Source organism: Somniosus microcephalus, chromosome 23 (assembly GCF_052327205.1).
Source record: "Somniosus microcephalus isolate GS21.2 chromosome 23, FLI_Smic_1.0, whole genome shotgun sequence".
Taxonomy (NCBI): domain Eukaryota; kingdom Metazoa; phylum Chordata; class Chondrichthyes; order Squaliformes; family Somniosidae; genus Somniosus; species Somniosus microcephalus.
In genome coordinates, this window is record NC_141009.1 from 21,463,363 (window position 1) to 21,484,067 (window position 20,705).

At 44.6% G+C, this 20,705-nt stretch overlaps 1 protein-coding gene and 1 long non-coding RNA gene across 4 annotated transcripts in view; both read left to right on the top strand.

Moving 5' to 3' along the window:
• garnl3 (GTPase activating Rap/RanGAP domain like 3) overlaps nt 1–20,705 on the top strand; it is a 484,279-nt gene that overhangs the window by 18,250 nt on the left and 445,324 nt on the right. The window lies entirely within an intron of this gene.
• Nucleotides 8,902–18,090, top strand: LOC147101726 (uncharacterized). The gene is made up of 2 exons (XR_015073399.1): nt 8,902–9,025; nt 17,712–18,090. It is a non-coding gene; the product is annotated as an uncharacterized LOC147101726 (long non-coding RNA).

Consider the following 20,705-nt stretch of genomic DNA (forward strand, 5'->3'; position numbering starts at 1 on the left):
GATAGATTTTTGGATACTATGGGAATCAGGGATATGGGGCTACTACGGGAAGGTAGAGTTGAGATAGAAGAGCAGCAGGCTCGAAGGGCCGAGTGATCTACTTCTGCTCCTGTTTCTTATGTTCTTATGTTCTATTCCGCCATGCATACAAACATTCTAAACAAAGCCTGTGGGAATAAATTTAACCATTACCATACGTTTAGTGTGTTTGCACTAAAGTGCATGCAAGATTTTCTAAGATGTAGGTTTATACTGGGATACTTATTTATTTCCTGCTGTTTCTTGTTTCCATTCATTGCTGTTTTCCTCCGTGTGTTTCTTCTTTCTCTCACTCCTCCTTTCTTTCGCCATCCTCTGTGTTCGCCCTTCGCTCTTTACTTTCGGCTTCTTTCTCTACCTTGCTCCCAAACCAATTTGCTGCTGATCAGCCCCCGAGTTAGCCGGCAAGGTGGTGCACAAGGGGCAGGCTGGTGACGTTTGCTGAGCAATTAGAAGTTGCTGCATGTGTTTTGTTTGGAGTAATGTCACTGACTGTCTGTGCACTTGCCTGGAATTACACAGGTTGGGACCACTCCCTCATTTAAGGTATTGTAGTTGTACATAACTTCAACCTGCCGTATTTTGTTACAATAAATGCTGAATAAATTCTTTGTGAAATAAGCGTCGAGCAAGTTGTCGGCCAGAAACAGCACTTATTAGTTAGTTTTTGCTTCAGACTCACCGAAAACCACGGGAGGCGGGGAGAAGGGAAGAGAATTGAATCAGACCAAGCTCTTAATGGTGCGAAAGTGGGAGGATGCTTGAGTCACAATTTACCCTGTCAACTTGCAGCAGGGAAAAAAAATGCAATTAAAGATATTACATTTGTTGCATTACACACATAATGGGAGCCACAAAATTTCCCCAACACGGTTTACTGTTCAGGAGAGGTGAGGACGAGTCTCTCCTTCGTTTGGCCTTGTTAAATAATGAGGTAACTTTTGTCAAGGGAACACCCATAGCTGCTTTAAGTCAACTGGGGATGGTAAACATCCTGGACGAGCCAGTTTTAATACATTGCAGGTTTGTCTGATATCCTAGACTGGCCAGTTTCTACATTTTGAGGCTATCCTGCAAGGAAGTGGTGGGTCCAGGAAAAAGAACACGACCGAGACACTATTAAGATCAGCCAGAAAAATTCAGCACCGTTGATTAAAAGAAGCCTCTCAGTTGAAAGTGTGGTCAGTTAATATGGAACCTGATACTGTGGAGAAAATGACAAGATTATGGGAGCCAAATGTGAAGTGTATTAATAAGTACTGATGCAGCTTAAATGTTATATAGTGCAGGCACAATTATTAGGGTCTGATTCTGCCTTTTGACTTTTGGCTGTTTCTGAAGCCTTGGATGAGTAAAATGTTGGTACACGGTTGAAGGAATGTTTTTCAGGAAATGTGAGCTGTAAGCCTGTCAAAGGACACCAACATATAATCACCAACTTTGGTGAAGTTTAAAGACTGCACGGGGATATTAGGCAATCACATGCAAGAGCAGTTCTTTTTCATGTATGAGGCTGATCAGTAACAGCCATTTGAAAATGCTGCCACCACTTGACACTGAGTAACTAGAATCCGACTTTCCAAGTTAAGTCAGTGTACTTAGCGCCATCTTCTCTTTAATCAAATACATGCAGTATTGTGTGCAGTTTTTGTTTTTCTTTTATTATGGTTTATGTTTCAAAGTAGGGTAATTGATTTGGTCCGTCTCTCATTGCGCAGTTTCTTTGTTGAGCAATTGTATTTCCTGTATTGTATATCTATATGTTTGGCTTGTAATTGAATATACAAAAGTGACCAAAGGTATTAAAACGAACAAAACTGGCTAGCTAAAAAGTGAATGAATTAAAACTTTTGTTTAAGAAGTTCTCATAATAACTTACCCATAATTTTTGCACCAAACTACGAATACTCAATGCCACCTTTCAAAGCAGAACCACAAAGTATGTAGACAAAGTCTACTCCATAAAACGACTACTTTTGTCTGTTGGCGTCGTGTTTCCATTCACTGCAGTGGTTTGAATTACAAACGCTCTTTCCAAACTGAGAACCTTGAACAAAACAAACCAGTTGGTGAGAGCGGGTGAAGTGGTTCAGGAAGTTCTTGTTGCTACACAAGCTGAAGTGGCTGTGTAGGTCGTTGTGTCCCTGTTTCAGTTGGATTTTATATGTGAAAGTGGCTCCTTTTAAATGACATTGAGAGTAATTATTTTTTGTTTGACCCAAATTCTCGTTAAAATGTCCATCACAAAAGCTCCGGTAAAAACACAATTGAAGAAGGTCACACAGTAGAACAATTTTATAATGGCAAAGATTGAGGTGGTCAGTTTGTGCAGATTCCTAGTACACAACACAATGTACAAACCTTCTTACATTTTGGCCACACCCCACAAATTAATGTTCAGTGGAAAGGGTGGGATTGCCTTGTCTGTGATGGTTAATGTGCAGTTAATGGCAATCTGTATATGATTGTCTTATTTGCTTGTCAGTTTACCAGCAACTTAACTTAAAGGGGAAGGAAAATCTAGGACCGCGATGGACACCATCTGGCTCTTCTTGCTCAAGTGCGGCTCTTTGACTTTTCAACCTGGTTTGAAAGTGGTGCTGCTCTGTAATTTGGCAATCGCAGCTGTCACAGCTGCTGCACTCAGGGAAAGGGAAGCACCAATTTCTGTGAGGGCGGAGTTTTCAAGGGGGGCCAGGATGGGTGCTTAGCAGAGAGCGGGGCTTAATGGGGAGTGGCACCAGTGGCATTTTCTGTAGAGTGGGGAGGAGTAGGCAATGTGGTGAGGGGGCAGCATGACCAAGAGAAGAGCAGCAGCAAGACAATGAGTTAAGCCTGGAGACTTTGCTGTGGATTAAAATCAAGGTGACTTAGCTTCGATACATTTGACTTGCTGCTGATAAAGGTCTGTGGCGTTTCTGGCTTAATAATGGAGAAACCCTGAAATTTTCTGAGATGCCAAGTGATGTTTAATTGGATTTTGTGAGGGGAATGAAATGAAACATGCCATAGAATAATGTATGGACTTTTAATTGAAAAAAACCCCAGCAAGATATGAACTGCTAATGCCTTGCTCTGGTGTGATGTAAGAGTGAGTTCTCCTTGAAATAGGGATGAGATGCTAAATGGGGTCAAATGACATAGGGTGAACCCAGTGAGTGTCTTAATTGATGCTGAGCTGAGGTCTCTCCTTTATAAGAACAATAAGAACATAAGATGTAGGAGCAGGAGTAGGTCATTTGGCCCCTCGAGCCTGCTCCGCCATTCAATAAGATCATGGCTGATCTGATCTTGACCTCAACTCCACTTCCCTGCCCCCTCCCCATAACCCTTGACTCCCTTTCCATTCAAAAATCTGTCTATCTCCACCTTAAATATATTCAATGACTCAGCCTCCACAGCTCTCTGGGAAGGGAATTCCAAAGATTGATGACCCTCTGAGATAAGAAATTTCTCCTTATTTCCGATTTAAATGGGTGCCCCCTTATTCTGAAATTATGCCCCCTAGTTCTAGATTTCCCCACGAGGGGATACATCCTCTCTGCATCTATCCTGTCAAGCCCCTTCAGAATCTTATATGTTTCAATAAGATTCCCTCTCATTCTTCTAAACTCCAATGAGTATAGGCCCAACCTGCTCAACCTTTCTTCATAAGACAACCCCTTTCATCTCCGGAATCAACCTCGTGAACCTTCTCTGAACTGCCTCCAATGCAAGTATATCCTTCCTTAAATAAGCAGACCGGTCTAGAATGGCCCTGAATTTCCGATTGGAGGGTTCCTGCGGGCGGATGCCTCCGATCAGAAAGAAAAATCTACGAACCTACCTGCTGGTTCCTTGGATCCCGAGGTTTCCGTTCCTGGGCTTCTCCTCTTGGAAATGCGCAGAGGCCCAGGTATCCCGGGGCGCAGGCGGTTCGCAAGCGTCCCTGGGATCACATGGGCCAGGCAAACCAATCAAAGAAGGGAATCTCCCTTCATACTTTTGACAGGTCTGTACGCATAGTCAAAAGTATGAGTGGGGATCACATTTAAAAACACACTAAAGCATTAAAATTTATTAAAATTCCATTTAATTAAACATTTTAAACAAAAATTTAATTTTTTCAAAAAAAAATGTAATGTTTTTACGGGGCTAAAAATAAACTTATCGTTTCGAAGTGTATATTTAATTTATAAATGAGTTATAACATTTTATTTTTCTATTTTTTAACACTCTTAAGCTTGTAAATGTGGGTCTTATGCATGCTTTCACCAGGCGTAAGAATTCTGTGGCCTTTCAGCGGGCGGAAGTTGTGCAAAAAGCAGAACTCTCCACCCGCAGAGGCACTTTTCCCGGGCGGGCGGATGATCTGTCAAGATCGCAAGTGCCGGTTTTCAGCGCATGCGCTCCACACGCCTGAAACCGGCAATTGCGCGGCCCCTACGGGTGCATACAGACCTTGTACGTACCCATGGGGGTCGGAAAATCCGGACCATTGTGTCTGAGTGTTTTAAAAATGTTGCCATTGAGCTGTGCCAAGGAAGAAGTGGCCAAACATCAAGCACACGGCCCTTCTGATTTCTATGTATGTGAACCTGTATTTGTTTTCCTGCTCTTGAACGTGTAAAATCAAAGTATAGATCTGTTCTGACTGACGCACGGATTCCGGAGTTATTGTTCGTGCGCAAAGCAGAAAGCAGATTTCAGGAAATGGTAAGAAACTGAGCATGTCGGAGCTTGCCTGACTGCACCTTGTTCAATGCAAGAGTATTTTAGAATATCTCTTGACCTGTTGGCACGGTATTTCAGTATCAACATTTTGATCCTTATTGTTAGTTGCTGGAATATTGCAATTTTTGGAATCTAATAACCATTAAAACAGCAAAAAAAATCGATGGCTGGAATTTTGTTGTCGGAACTTTACTGACCAAAAAAAACCCTAAGGTCCCACAGGTGACACTGAAAATATCCGTGCTAGTGCACCTGGTCACATATTTAATTTAAGGCACTCCGACTGCAATGGAATGTAGTGTCTGCTGATACATGGATCTTGCGCCGTCAGTGCTGTGCTTGACACAAATATATCGACCTCTGTAGAGTTGCCTGGGCAGGGGTTGAGGGGCCGGGGGGAGTGGTTCTGTTTTTGGAGTCACTCACCCAGGATCCAGAGTGTCCCGTGAAAGGATGGAATTTTCTTTTCTCGGCTCTTGAGCTTTGAAAGGTCTGTCACCCCACCCCTGGTTTAGGGAGAATACATCTTATTTAAAGTGTTGTTTGGAAATACTGCATCTCCAGACTGTAACATGGCTTCTCGGGTTGGGCAGTTCCAATGCGGCCTTTAGACTGGTTCCAAGACTTAGGCCTAGAAATTGGGGAACACTGGACATAACATCGGCGGCCAAGGTCTCCTTATCTAAGGAAGGATATACTTGCCTTGGAGGTGGTGCAACGAAGGTTCACTAGATTGATTCCTGGGATGAGAGGGCTGTCCTATGATGAGAGATTGTGTAGAATGGGCCTATACTCTCTGGAGTTTAGAAGAATGAGAGGTGATCTCATTGAAACATACAAGATTCTGATGGGGATTGACAGGGTAGATGCTGAGAGGTTGTTTCCCCTGGCTGGAGTATCTAGAACTAGGGGCATAGTCTCAGGATAAGGGGTCGGCCATTTAAGACCGAGATGAGGAGGAATTCCTTCACTCAGAGGGTTGTGAATCTTTGGCATTCTCTGCCCCAGAGGGCTGTGAATGCTGAGCCTTTGAGTATATTCAAGGCTGAGTTAGATTGATAGATTTTTGGACTCTAGGGGAATCGATGGCTATGGAGATCGGGCGGGAAAGTGGAGTTGAGGTCGATGATCAGCCATGATCTTATTGAATGGCGGAGCAGGCTCGAGGGGCCATATGGCCTACTCGTGCTTTTACTACTTATGTTCTTATGTTCTAACGGACGCCAGCCAAGAGCGCTGACAGTACCGGCATTTTGGTGCTGCCTGCTCATTAACATCGGCATGGCGGTGATTTGCTCGTGGAGCGCGCTCCTTGCAGCGCTAATCTCAGACGGAGGCCAAAGGTCGTCTCTCCCGCTTGACGTGCAGGGGAATGGGGAAGAAAGGAGCGACCCGAACAGTTGCCGTATTTGCTCCAGAAATGGTAGCTGCCACCCGATGTTTTGTCGATTTTTTAAAATAGTTTATGATATGAATGCAGAGCAAAGAGATCTGATCAGAGATGATCTTCATTTCGTTGCAATGGAGCTCACCCATTGATTTTCTGACCCACAAACACTGTAGGCCTCCCGGAAAGCTGCCACAAAATGAAAACCCCCTCCTCCCACCCCGCCCCCGCCACTGAGGGGCAAAAAATTAAATTTTAAAAGAAGAACCTTGGCAAAGGAGGCATTTGAAATTCCGGCGTTCACCTGAGGTGTTTTCCCCTTGTCAGCGTCCACCCTCCTAGGTCCTATCAGACTCCTCATGGCCGTTAACGCTGCTGAAGCCCCTTTCAGCGGCAGCACTCACTGGCGTGATTTAGTGCGGGCGGCGATGCGAGCGGAGAACTCCAAAATGGATGAGCTGGCGTCAACCCCGGCATTGCATGTCGCTTGACATCAGACTCCAGTTCATTGAAATACTCTCGCTGCTGGCTGGCAACGGCAGCGCCGCTGACCTGGTGAAAATGGCAGCCACCGCGGGACCCACCACCAGCTGGCGCAAGAGCACCAGCCGCCATTTTATCGTCATTTCATGGCAGTAACGGGTGGCGCAAACCACCTGGATTTCTAGGCCTTACTGTTTACAGTGGAGCAGCTTTTGGGAGCACAGGGGTCATCCCCAAAAATTGGTCACCAGAGGGAGACCCTCCTCAATGGCTCCATGTCTGCAATAAAATCAATTGTTAAAAACAGTGAAGACATTTCTGTTGAGATTAATATTTTCTTCTATAAAAAGGGGAAGTACTTTGAACAAAATGTAATTCCCATGCAACTTACTTTCCCTTTCATTACATTTAGTAGCTTAAGGCACCCAATGAAGAAAGATGGTACGGTGACATGGTGCTTTGTGGCAATGCAGTAGGGTGGTGTGAGGGCATGGCACATTGAGCCAATGGAGCAGAGAGGAACAGTGGGTTCATGCACTGTGTCAGTGGAGCAGAGAGGAACAGTGGGTTCATGCACTGTGTCAATGGAGCAGAGAGGAACAGTGGGTTCATGCACTGTGTCAATGGAGCAGAGAGGAACAGTGGGTTCATGCACTGTGTCAGTGGAGCAGAGAGGAACCGTGGGTTCATGCACTGTGTCAATGGAGCAGAGAGGAACAGTGGGTTCATGCACTGTGTCAATGGAGCAGAGAGGAACAGTGGGTTCATGCACTGTCAGTGGAGCAGAGAGGAACAGTGGGTTCATGCACTGTGTCAGTGGAGCAGAGAGGAACCGTGGGTTCATGCACTGTGTCAATGGAGCAGAGAGGAACAGTGGGTTCATGCACTGTGTCAATGGAGCAGAGAGGAACAGTGGGTTCATGCACTGTGTCAATGGAGCAGAGAGGAACAGTGGGTTCATGCACTGTGTCAATGGAGCAGAGAGGAACAGTGGGTTCATGCACTGTGTCAATGGAGCAGAGTGGGGCACGGGGATGGTGCATTGTATCGGTGCAGCAGGGTGGTGTGATAGTACAGTGTATTCTTCCATTGAGTTGTGCATGATGAGTCCGTGTGCATGATCCTCTAAGTGCTGAGTTTTTGATGTCAGTCTTGCTACTAAGAGTAGGTGGTGGGTCGAGGCCATTTTTCTCAGGTAGGGAAAACCAGCAGGAGAGACAACCCAGTTTACAGTCGTGTACCTATCAGCTAAGTTCAGAGTGACCTTGCGAAAGGTTAGTGAGCTGGTTGTCTATCCAACTGCCCTCTCAGCTAGTGGCACCTTATGATATGGGGAGACCCAAGAAGGGGTCAGGAGAAGAAAATATTAAAATAATAACCAGCTATCTGATTGATTGATATAAAACCAGTTAAATAGATTAATAATTGGAAATGACCTACTTAGCCTTTGTTAACAGGTGTAACTTATTTTTGACTGCTTTTTATATGACAACAAGATGTAAGCTTCATTTCAGTGAGCAGGAGTTTTACGTTCCAGTGAAATAATTCATTATTAAAAGGAAACTGAGGAAGTTGCAAGAAGGAGTAAAAGTGTACGTTAGGCACCTTATTTGCATATTTTAAAGGCCTAGAGCCTGCTTCAGACGTGGGTAAAGGACGCCTCTTGTTTGGCCTTTACCAAGATGGTGTCCGGCGCAGCAAACACCAGAACTGTGCGGCACGGCACGGCGCCACTTTGGACACATTTTGGAAAAACTGGCCAGCTACAGAGCTGAATTTCTAGCCCATGTTTTTCTGGATCGTTAGTCCAGGCCTCTAGATTACTGTTCCAGTAACATAACCGTTACACTACCGTCCCCAGAATGCTTCGAGAGGCAGGAGACAAGAGTACCAGAAAAAGTTGGCGATGTTGCAAAATTTTGGCTTTCATCAGCTGCATTGTGACCTTATTTTCTTGCATCACTGTATGTAAACTGGCCGGGCACAGTTGGAGAACAACTTGTCAATCTGTTGACTGCACTAGTCCACCATCTGTCACCTTCTTCTGCGCAGTTTAAGGAAGTCCCCAGTCAGACCTCCTTTGGAGTCTTCTGATATAACAGCACTATCAGGGCAGCCCCGAGTGCCACTCTGGCTGCCTTAGCCACCATTTGAGTGATCGGTCACGCGGCAGCTCCGTGTTGTGATTGCTGCCCTCCCCTCCCCTCCCCCACACTCCAATTTTTTTTTAGAATTTTCCAACTTTGTTTTGCGTAAACCAATATATTTTAATACAGGAATCCCGCCCCAACCGCGGTTTTGCCATACGCGGATTTCAAGTATACACGGTTTCCTCTCTGCGACAACTTTTGCCAACCGCGGCAGTAAATTTTGCGTATACGCGGTTTTTAATTTAGGATTAAGGTAAATAACATGATTTTATTGCTTTTATATTTTTTATTGTGTTATTTGAACATTTATACTGTATTTGCCAAACGCGGTTTTACTAACCACGGGTGTTTTCAGGGACGTACCCCCCGCGGTTGGGGAGGGATTACTGTAATGCATTTTAATGGATTTTCCCCCGATTCTGGACTCTTGATCCGGCAGGGCCAGCAGTTATAGGATGAACAGCGGCTGTTGGAATTTACTATCCATGCAGCTTCAAGGTTGGGCTTCAGCAACAGTTGGGCTTTCGAGACCAGCAGGAGTTTGCTGAATATCTCCACATTAAAATGGAAAGATGTGGCTCTTACCTGCACGTGCTGGGAACTTGACTATCTGATTGGAATAAGATTAATCAGAAGTTTAAAAACTCATTGTGGCAGGCTAATTATAGGGAACTCCTGGTTATCTGCCAGTTTGCATTATTCACTATATAGGCCCCTTCCAGTATCAAAAGAAAGAACTTTCATTTATATAGCACCTCAAAACATTCCCAGGTACTTCATGGCCCTTGAATTACTTTTGAAGTAAGGATTCACAAACAGCGAGCGAGGTGAATGAGCAGTTAATCTAGTTTGGTGGTGTTGGTTGGACACCAGGAGAACTCCCTGTTCTTCTTCGACTGAGTGCCCTGGGATCTTGTACATCCACCTGAACAGGCAGTCGGGGCCTCGGTTCAACGTCTTATTTGAAAGACGGCACTTTTGATGATGCGGCACTTCCTCAGTACGACACTTTTAGCGCCAGCCTCGATTAAGCACTCTGAGGCGAGAGGCAGTGAGCCAAGCTGACACCATGGCGGAAATCTAAGGTTTGACCTTAGTTTAGTTGGCCTGCCATCTAAGTTAGTGCAGAAAATGAAAGTTTATGGTGAGGATAACCACCAAAATAACCATAGGGACATAAGTAGGCCATTCAGCCCCTTGAGCCTGTTCCACCATTCAATGAGATCATGGCTGATCTGTATCCTAGCTCCACCCACCTACCTTGGCTCCGCATCCCTTAATACCCTTGGGTAGCAAAAATCTATCGATCTCAGACTTAAAATTATTAATTGAGTTAGCATCTACAGCTTTTTGTGGGAGAAAGTTCCAAACTTCTAACTCCCTTTGCATGTAGAAGTGTTTCCTAACTTCTCTCCTGAATGGCCTGGCTCTCATTTTAAGGTTGTGTCCTCTTGTCCTGGACTCTCCCACCAGCAGAAAAAAGTCTCTCTCTACCTACCCTATCAATACCTTTCAAAATCCTCAATCAAATCACCCCTTAACCTTCTATATTCCAGGGAGTACAAGCCTAGTTTATGTAATCTCTCCTCATAATCTAACCCTTGGAGTCCTGGTAACATTTTGGTGAATCTGCACTGCGTTCCTTCCAAGGCCAATATATCCTTTGTAAGGTGCGGTGCCCAGACGGTATACAGTGCTCCAGATGTGGTTTAACCAGGGCTTTGTACAGCTGTAGCAAAACTTCCTCCCCTTTATAGTCTAGCCCTCTAGTTATAAAGGCGAACATTCCATTAGCCTTTTTGATTATAATTTTGTATGTGACCACTACATTTTAGTGATCTGTGTACATGGATCCTTAAATCTCTTTGGATTTCCACTGTTCCTAGCTTTCCTAGTATTTAAATAATACAGTACTCAGATCGATCCTTTTCTGGTCCAAAATGGATAGCCTCACACTTATCTGCGTTGAACTCCATCTGCTACAGTTTTGCCCACTCACTTAATCTGTCAATGTCTCTTTGTAATTTTATGCGCCCGTCTACATTACTTACTATACCACCAATCTTTATGTCATCAGCAAACTTGGATGTATGGCTATCTATTGTGTTGTCTAAATCATTAATAAATATAATGAATAGTTGAGGCCCCAGCACAGATCTTTGTGGGATGCCACTAGTCACTTCCTTCCAGTTTGAATACATACTCATTATCCCTACTTTCTGTCTTCTCCTGCCTAACCAATCTCCTAACCATGCCACTATAGGGGTAACTAGCTGGTAAACCTTCTGTAGGCAGGATGGTTATCTCTAATAACAACAGAAAATGCTGGAAAAACTCAGCAGGTCAGGCAACATCCGTGGAGAGAAATTTGAGTGGGAACTTTTGAATCAACCACTTGATACTTGAGCCCATTTCATGGGCAGACATTTTCTCTTAGAAGTTGCAATACTGAAAAAGCCTGTGGCCTAAGTTATGTGAGCCCTTGAAACTATGGCATGGGCACGAGCGTACAAGCACATAACACACTTGTCTGAATTCCTCGCCACTATTTTGTTCAATCTGTTAACCAATTTAAAATAATTGACCACGGCAAAAACGAGAATGCCAACAATGTCTCATTGGCTGCATATCACGTGTGAAGTTCTGGTGTTTGTGTTTTTTGACGGTTGGTGGGGAAATTATGAGACAATCACATTGTGCTGGTACTCTCACCATCATAACCATTGTCTCTGCTGTTATCTGCTGCAGATCAAGCATTCCCTCACAGCTAGTTCACTGAGATTTTACTTAGGCTGAGCTTTTTGTTTTAATGGGGTTTATTAAACATCCAGTATTTAATTAAATAGCTCTCCTGAACTTACTGCAAGGTGATGCTGTTGTGCGCCGGTGATGCCGTGTAGAATATAAAACACAGTTTTGGATGGCGAAAGAATTTTTTTGTGTTAGGATTCCAGAATTGCAGCTATGGACATTTTCTGGAGATTGTTTAATATGGTGCAATAAAATATGGCAAACTGTTTTAGTTGTTAAAGGGTCTGTTAGCCTCAAAAGACAACTTGCTCAGCTTGTAATAGAATTGTGTTATTAAAAACAGCAGAGACAGAACATTCGGAGCTTGGTGGGAGTGAAATGATGTTGAATTTGCAGAGGGTGAGACTTAATGTATCTCTTGGCTCTTATTGCCCCCTGTGGCAGCCAGTAAGATTATTTAAAACTGAAACACGATCCCAGACATATTTCTGAAAGATTAAATTGGCAACGCGTTCTTAATTAATTACTTGATTCTCCGATCCATGATATGTAGGTGGCTCAGTATTAAAATTCATCTGTGATTATTATTATGATAGTTTCTGGGGGCCAGTAACTCAACTTTGTTACGTTAACAGAATGAACAAAAATGATTCGACTCTTAAATTGTTTTGTTGTATTTTCTGCCCATCGCGTTAGTGCTCTGTGAGCGAAACACATTCTCCTTCAGGCCCTCTGCAGCAGCATCAAGCACACCAGGTCAAACATAGCACGGATAGAAAACAGAGCGAAGATCCCTCTAATCTTCCCTCGAAACCTGCCTCAGCCTCCAAGCTCAGAAGAGCACCCATTACTGCAGCAGATGTTGTGGTGTCTGAGTAAGTAGTATCCAGCCAGCACTTTTAATGCCGTAGGCTGTGATGATATTAAAAATACTGTCATTCTAGAATTAGAACCCCGCAACCACCGTCAATTGTACAGTGATTGCTCAGACTTCCCCTCTGAACTGCTGCAATAAATGACTTCAGCTGTGTTTAATTCAAGATGTGGTGAACAGGAGGAAATAATGCTGAGGCGATAGGTGATTTAAAAACCTAAATTCTCCTCAATACCACTAAAAGCTGCTGCAAAACCTTTGATAAAATGATATACGTTTCTTCCCCTGCACCAAAAAGAAATCCCTGCTATGTAGGGAATCGACTAGAGGTGCTATTTTTAGCACACTGGTTAATGCGCTCACAGTAAACTCCTGCCAGGCTATTTTATTTGCTCATCAATTTGTTTTAAGAGGTAAACATGAATAAAGTGGTGGATTGAAGTAGATAGCTGTCTGCTCTGGGGATTCCTGCTCTTCCAAAATGGATTTATGGACAGTATCAAGAAGTTGGGGTAAAGAGCTGATTTTTGCTTGTTCTTCTCTTCTTAGGCAGTCCCTCGGAACCGAGGATGACTTGCTTCCACACTAAAACTGAGTTCTCAGGTGGCTGCTGAGTCCAATGCGGGGCCTACAGTCTCTGTCATGGGTGGGGCAGACGGTGGTTGAAGGGGCGGGTGGATGGGGTGCTTGGGTTGATGTGCGCTCCTTCCGCTGTTTGCGCTTGGCTTCCGCTTGCTCCCGGCGAAGAGACTCGAGGGGCTGGATTTTCATTGAGTCGTCGGGTAGGAGGCGGGTCTACAACTTTCGGGGTTGTAGTCCCGCCTCCATCGAGTTCTAGCCAACCCACGTGATTTTGACTTGATTGACCTTGTTGAGCCCGCCCAGCGGGCTCAGCAGGCCAATTAAGGGCCACCCGGCAACAGGTGACGTCACAGATTGACATTTCATCTGTCAAGACCTTTTGACAGATGAAATATCAGCGTTTCACATCTGTTTGAAGCTGTCAAACACTGACAATCTGTACTCCAAGTTAATTCCTTCCTCTCAGGATGATTTAGAGATCTCCCCGGAACAGAAAGCTGAATGCTGCAATATTTGACAGATCGCAGCCATTCTGCTTTCTGTGCCGGTGAGATGAGGGACTCCCGAGACCTGAAGGAAGGAAGGCTGTAAAGGTAAGTACATGTAAGTAAAACTTCTTTAAACACTTTACACACACCAAACACACTTACCTCTTCACTCATGCACCCATCACTCACCCGAACACCGGATATCTCGACCCCTCCAAGCCCTTCATCCCGACGGCCTTGCTAACTTGGCGTAGTTTGGAGCCGTCGGGAATCCCACATTTCACCAATGAAAATAGGGATTAGGCTAAAAACTGCCTGGTAACTAATGGTTAACAGGCAGTTAATTGGCACTAATCCACTTCCCACCTTGGGGAGGCGGGTCCCAGTACGGGTCGGGTACCCGCCTCCTTTGAAACTGGCACGGAGGCGGGTTGGGGCGGGATGGGTTCGTGCCCCCCGATTTCAGAATTTTAACCCCTCACACGCCTCCAATTCCGCCTCCACGGCCCAATGAAAATCCTGCCCGAGGTGTTTGGCGCCTTCCCGGATGCTTCTCCTTCACTTTGTGCAGTCTTGGGCCAGGGATTCTCAGGTGTCGGTGGGGATGTTGCACTTTTTCAAGGAGGCTTTGAGGGTGTACTTGAAGCATTTCCTCTGTCCACCTGGGGCTCTCCTGCCGTGTCAGAGCTCTGAGTAGAGCACTTGTTTTGGGAGTCTCGTATCGGACATGCGGACGATGTGGCCTGTCCATCGGAGCTGATCGAGCGTGGTCAGAGCTTCGATGCTGGGGATGTTGGCCTGAGCGAGAACACTGACATTGGTGCGCCTATGCTGCCAATGGATTTGCTTGTTAAGGCCACGCTATGGGCCAATCATTGAACAACAGGTTGACATAGAGGCAGACGATTGTCAAAAACTGAACCTCATGTCAGGCCTGGATTAGTGAGCAGTTGATTAAATTGACCTAATAAAACTCACTATGCACTTGATTTGAGCATAAAGCGAGGCTTTAATCAACTTGTTTCAGAATATGGAGGTCTAGTTGTACTTCACTAGCTCCTTGTATTACAGAATGTCCCTGGGAAAGCTGGGCCCACGCCCGAGTATTTATACTTCTTGGACGGCGCCACCAGCTGGCCATCCAGCGTTATTTCATGAGTAGTTTCTTGATGAATGATGAGATTTATAACAGCCCTGTCTCGTCTTGTTCCATTTATACTTGTCCCAATAATGGCACTACATATTATCTGGTTTCTTCTCCAATGGCTTTGATTCCACTGACCACATTTTACCAGCGGGGAGCCCCCAGGGCTCCATCCTCAGTCCTTTCCTTTTCATTGTCTTTATGATTTCCCTTGGTGACTTCACTTGGGAGCACAGGTTGACGTGCCTGACTATATACAGCTTTATCTTTCCTCTTTTCTCTTGATTTGATGACGGTTGTTAAACTTTCTAACTGACGATCTAACATCAAGTCTTGCACAAATCAAAAATTCCTCCAGCTTAATGCAGACAAAACTCTACCATCTATTTTTGTCTCCCAAAAGCTCCCACATACCCCTGCCTTAATTCTGTTAAATTTGTGATTGCCGCCTCATGCTAAGTCTGGTGGTGGAATGTCTTAGTGTGCTGCTTGATCTAAAGATGCTTCTTTGAAATGCCAGCAGCAGCCCTTTAAGAGCTGTTGCCTTGCCAGATGTCCTGGCTCCCCACATCCAGCCTGGAACCTGCACACGGAGCGTGTTATAATGAGTTTTAGGGGCTGACCTCACAAAACCTGGCAAGATCAGCCCACCTCACAATTGTGGACCTGCTCTGATTCCTGTGGTCCTGGCAGCTCTCGCATCGGGAACACAAAATCAACTCTTCCACTTCCACAAAGCCAGCCCATCCTTCATCGGCTCTTCGGATGTTCAAAACTACCGTCTCTATAAAGAGAGATGGGGCTGGATTTTGCCAGCCCTGGGAAGGCGGGTTTGGAGGCGGGACTGCTGGGAAAATGGCATATTTTTGACAGATGAAAGAAACTTCATACGTTGACGTTCTCTGTAACCGGCTTTCCCTTAATTGGCCTGCTAAACCCGCTGGGCGGGCTTAACTAGGTCAATCAAGGGAAAATAGCGTGGGTTGGCCAGAAGTTGATGGAGGCGGGACTGAAACTCGACAAGTGGGAGCCCCGCCTCCAAAAGCTCCCCATTGGCAAAATCCAGCCGATTGACTCAAGCCATGTTTTGGCTTGTGGATATGGCTGAAAGAATTACATAGAAATTGCATCCCAGAAATAGCCGTTCGGCCCAATCAGCCCCATATTGATGTTTATCCTCCACACGAGCAGTAGTCCTAATCCCACATTCCTGCCCGATTCTCTCATCCCTTCATTCCTCTTTCCTTCGACCAGCCATCTAGCTATTCTTCACTGCTGACATGGTCTCTGCTTCAATCACTAACTCCGGTAGTGCATTCGACGGCCTCACAGCAACTCGGTGTAAAAATGGTTCCTCCTACTCGCTGTCCTAAACCTCTTATATTTAATCTTGCATCTACGCCCCTCATTCTAGACCGCTCAACCGTGAAACATAGTAGAATCGGTGGAACCAAATTCATAATATATTGTTTGAAAATATTCGGACTCTTTTTTATATGGGCAGTGTAGCTGATGCACTCAAAGTACTGTCATCATAAACAGAATGCCAACAAAAATGGGTAAAATGGTGCACAAATCTGCAGAGGTAAAGAGTGAATTAAAACCAAAAGAATGCTGGTATTTTATTCAAGCTCAGAGTGTTTTCAAAAATCACAGCAAACTGCAGAAACGTTAACTCTGTTTCTCTCTCCACGGATGCTGCCTGGCCTGCTGAGTTTTTCCAGCATTTTCTGTTGTTATTGCAGATAAGACATGTTTAGCTTCAGAGTGGGAAGGGATTACATCTAACGTAAGGATGATTGCTTGTCTGTGATGCAGGGGTATAGCACCAAATGATCTGAACTGTAGTGATACTGGGTTCTATTTCATTACATATTACCCGGGAATAGCGTACACCTTGTGCATGTTGAGTCCCGAAAGACAAGTTCTGTTTACCTCGGCTCTGCTGCCAGAAATGATGCTTTCTGAGAAGAAATTGCGCTTTATAATAATGTGACTGCAGCAACCAATCAGTGTGAATCAGTTCCTGTGGCTGGCAGTTTTCAAAACATTAGCACAGCTGGAATCTCTCCTCACAGCTGGAACCGTTAGTGTTCTTAGATTATTTCCATTCGTGTGATTATCTCATTTGTAACAAATGCCTCCCTGAACTATGATCAGAAACACAACGCCCTTCGCCCCACACGAGAGATTTGCATGTTGTCAGATGGGTGATGCCGTGCGTTGCCTAATTGAAGTCTGCAAAGCTGCTAGAAACAGCATGTCTTTAGATTTTGCTACATTTTGACAGAGCTCAAAAATAATCATCTTAGTTTCTGTCAAAGTCGTCCGCTCAAAATCGGAAACCGGTGGGGAAGCTGGAAGTGGACGCATTTCACGACCACCATCATTGGAGCTGATCTTTCTGCTCTCAATCCTGAGAGGGGGAGGTTCAGTCAGCAGTGATGGGCCGAAGTAATCAACGGCTTGCGCACTTTGCTGAGATGGTTTTTTTTAAACTGTGCAGCAATAATGGGGCACTGTGCCAGTTCATGAGCTCTCACTCATACAATGCAGCGGCCAGCAGATACAAACATTATTCAGACTCGCTGTCCACACATAAACTCACACTGTAGACAGAGCTCTAAAACAAGCCGTGAAGAGTAAAGGACTACTTTACCACATTCAAATGTTTCAAACCATTGCTGATCTAAAACTACCGTCTGCTAAAACTGTTTTACATGTTGCTGACTTTCAGTAAATGCACCGATCGATGCTCTCTTAAAGGGGATTCCTAGGACCTTGCTCACGTGGCCAGAGTTCCGATTTGCCTTCGGTTGTTATTTTTCTGTTTTCCCCTCTCATTTAAAAAAAAATTTGTTCACGGGATGTGGGTGTCACTGGCAAGGCCAGCATTTATTGCCCATTCCCTAATTGCCCTTGAGTGGCTTGCTAGGCCATTTCAGAGGGCAGTTAAGAATCAACCACATTGCTGTGGGTCTGGAGTCACATATAGGCCAGACCGGGTAAGGACGGTAGATTTCCTTCCCTAAAGGACATTAGATTTCTTAGGATTTTACTTCTTCTTGATCTAGCTTTCCTTTTTAATTTCAACACGAAGGTAAATGTTCCGATTGTGCATTCCCGCCGTACGGGGCATATCGGGAAACCATGATATTCTGTCAATTGATCCTAATGGATGGAAAATTGTGAGCACCCAAGGAGGGGCGGTTGGTGAGAAGGTCACGGAAGGAGCCCCGGGAGGGGCGGCTGGTGAGCAGGCCCGGGCGTTGGGCTGAAGATTGTCGGACAGAAGGAATGGTGGAAATGGAATGGCGGCGCGCACAGACGCAGCGGCTTTGCTTCTCCCAGGACGGTGCTATTTACGTTTAATGTTAATGTTATTTGTACTGGACTCATGGGAGCTTGCAAGATCACATTTCGTTGTTCATGTACTTGTGCATTGTACAATGACAATAAAGTTGAATTATTATTATGTGGTTTTCTGATACATGAGCTCTGTGCCAGGAGCCTGCAGCAGGAAGAACTTACCCTCGTGTCAGCTGGTTCACCTGGTAGCCTGGGTTAGACAGTTGTGGATTCAAGCCCCTTTCTAGGATTTGTACGCATAATTTAGGCTGCCACTCCAATGAAGTACTAAGGAGGGAATGCTGCATTGTTGGAGGTGCTGTCTTTCAGGTGAGACACATCCGGTTCAAGTTGACCTTAAAGATTCTGTGGCACTATTCAAAGAAGAACAGGAATTCTCCAAATGCCCTAGACAAAATGCTTCCTTCAACCAACACCCCCAAAAATAGATTAACTAGTCATTCACCTCATTGCTTTTTGTGGTATCTTGCTATATGCAAAATGGCTGCCGTGTTTGCCTATAAAACAACATTTCCAAGTAGTTCATTGTATGTGAACCACTTTGATTTGTTTCAGAGAGACGTGATAATGGCTTATATAAAATAATTTTTAAATATATTTTTCTGTAAACCTTCTTTACTTTTTCCCCCCTTTGTCCTTGCAATGAAGGAACCATTGAAGCAGGGAGGCACAGGAGAAGCTACCAATATGTTTGTTTATAAGAAGACATTCTGTAGATAAGAAAATTAGGCAAGTGTATGGAGATAGCTGGGCGGGGAGTTGAGGGGATGGGGGTAGGGAGAGAAATGGGGAGAGAATATACAGAGACCATCAAGTGGAAAGCAAATTAGATGGGGAACATACAGAGACAGTGGGAGGAAAAAGAATTATGTGGGGACGATAGGGCAACAGCTTTGAGGAAAGAGAATATGGTGGAAAACACTCGGAGACAGCTGGTAAGACAGAAAATTGGACCAAGAAAATATGAAGGCAGTCAGTAAGCATGCGAGTCGGGTAGTGGAGTCAGCCAGGAGGAATAAGAATTGGGCAGGAGACATATAGAGACAGCTGGTAGGAAGGTGCGGAGAACGTGGTCAAAAGAAAATAGTGTGAGAAAAGTAGATGTGGCTGGAAGGATGGGAGAAGGTTGGATGTGGGGAGGATGTTCCCGATGATGGGTGAAACTAGAACTAGGGGGCATAGTCTTCGAATAAGGGGCTGCTCTTTCAAAACTGAGATGAGGAGGAACTACTTCACTCAGAGGGTGGTAGGTCCATGGAATATGCTGCCCCAAAAAGCTGTCGAAGCTACATCATTACATAAATTTAAAACAGAAATAGACAGTTTCCTAGAAGAAAAGGGAATTAAGGGTTACGGGGAGTGGGCAGGAATTTGGACATGAGTCTAAGTTCGGATCGGTTATGGCCCTGTGGGTAGCGGAGCGGGCCCAGGGGCCGTGTAGCCTGATCCTGCTCCTGTTTCGTGTGTCTAATTCTGTTAGATTCAGGAGATAGTCCTGTGATAGTGGATTGGCGGTTAGGATCAGATCAGCCATGATCTTATTGAATGGCGGAGCAGGCTCGAGGGGCCGATTGGCCTACTCCTGCTCCTATTTCTTATGTTCTTATGTTCTTATGTTAACACAGGGCCGAGGCCAGAAGGTTTGAGCAGCAGAAGAAGGATTTCCCATATGGACACTTTGTTGACAGGGGGGTGTCTTCACCTTTACTGTACAGATGGCTGTTCAAATTATATTTTTGTGGCAGCAAAACTAAATGGGAATAGTCTTGAATAAATGAGTGTTTATCACTGGTATTTTGGAAGTTATGTACTCTTGTAGGTGCTTGTCTTTGGTCTCCTGGAACTCCTATGTGCAGCACACCCTGCATATTTCCATTTGTTCAGTCTGTGTCTGTCCAACTCTAGACTGCACCCAACAGCAATATCCAAAGTTATACACAATTAGGTTTTTTTTTATGATTGTGAAATAAAATTAATGGCTTTACTGTTTGCCACTACTTCAGCTGGCCAGATTCAGTTGAAAACCCAATCAATAAGATTGGAAGGCTGGCAAAGCAGTGCTCCTAATGAGGGCTTCTTCTATAGGATTTGCAATAATGAAAAAGAACCACATTGTGCTGGACACCTTGTTAAAACACTCTCTCTTTGGCTGGCTCCCAAGTAGTGTGGTATTGACTGCAATAACCCTCCTGCTTCATCTGCACCCAGAGTACTGATTGTGGCCTGTTAATCGCCGTAATATTGGGGATATTCTGATATCACCCAGAGTGGAACACATTGGGCCGGATTTTGTGACCCCCACGGGTGCGTACGAGGTGTGCACGTGCCTGTAGGGGCCGCGCGAGTGCCGGTTTCAGGCATGCATGCGCTAAAACCCGGCTCTTGCGATCTGTCAAGAATCCTCTTGACAGATGATCTGCCGGGAAAAGGGCCTCTGCGGGCAGGGAGTTCCGCTTTCTGCACAACCTCCGCCCGCTGAAAGCCTTTAAAAATCTTACGCCTGGTAAAAGCAGAGCGTTAAAAAAAAAAAAATTCTTTCACTCGTTTATAATTTTAATATACTTTTAAAAAAGGTATGTTTATTTTTAGCCCTGCAAAAAACTTTAATTATTTTTTTCAAAAAATTGAATTTTTGTTTAAGATATTTAATTTAATGTAATTTTAACTAATTTTAAATATGTGATTAAATTTTTTTTTTTTTAATGTTTAACTGTGTTTTTAAATG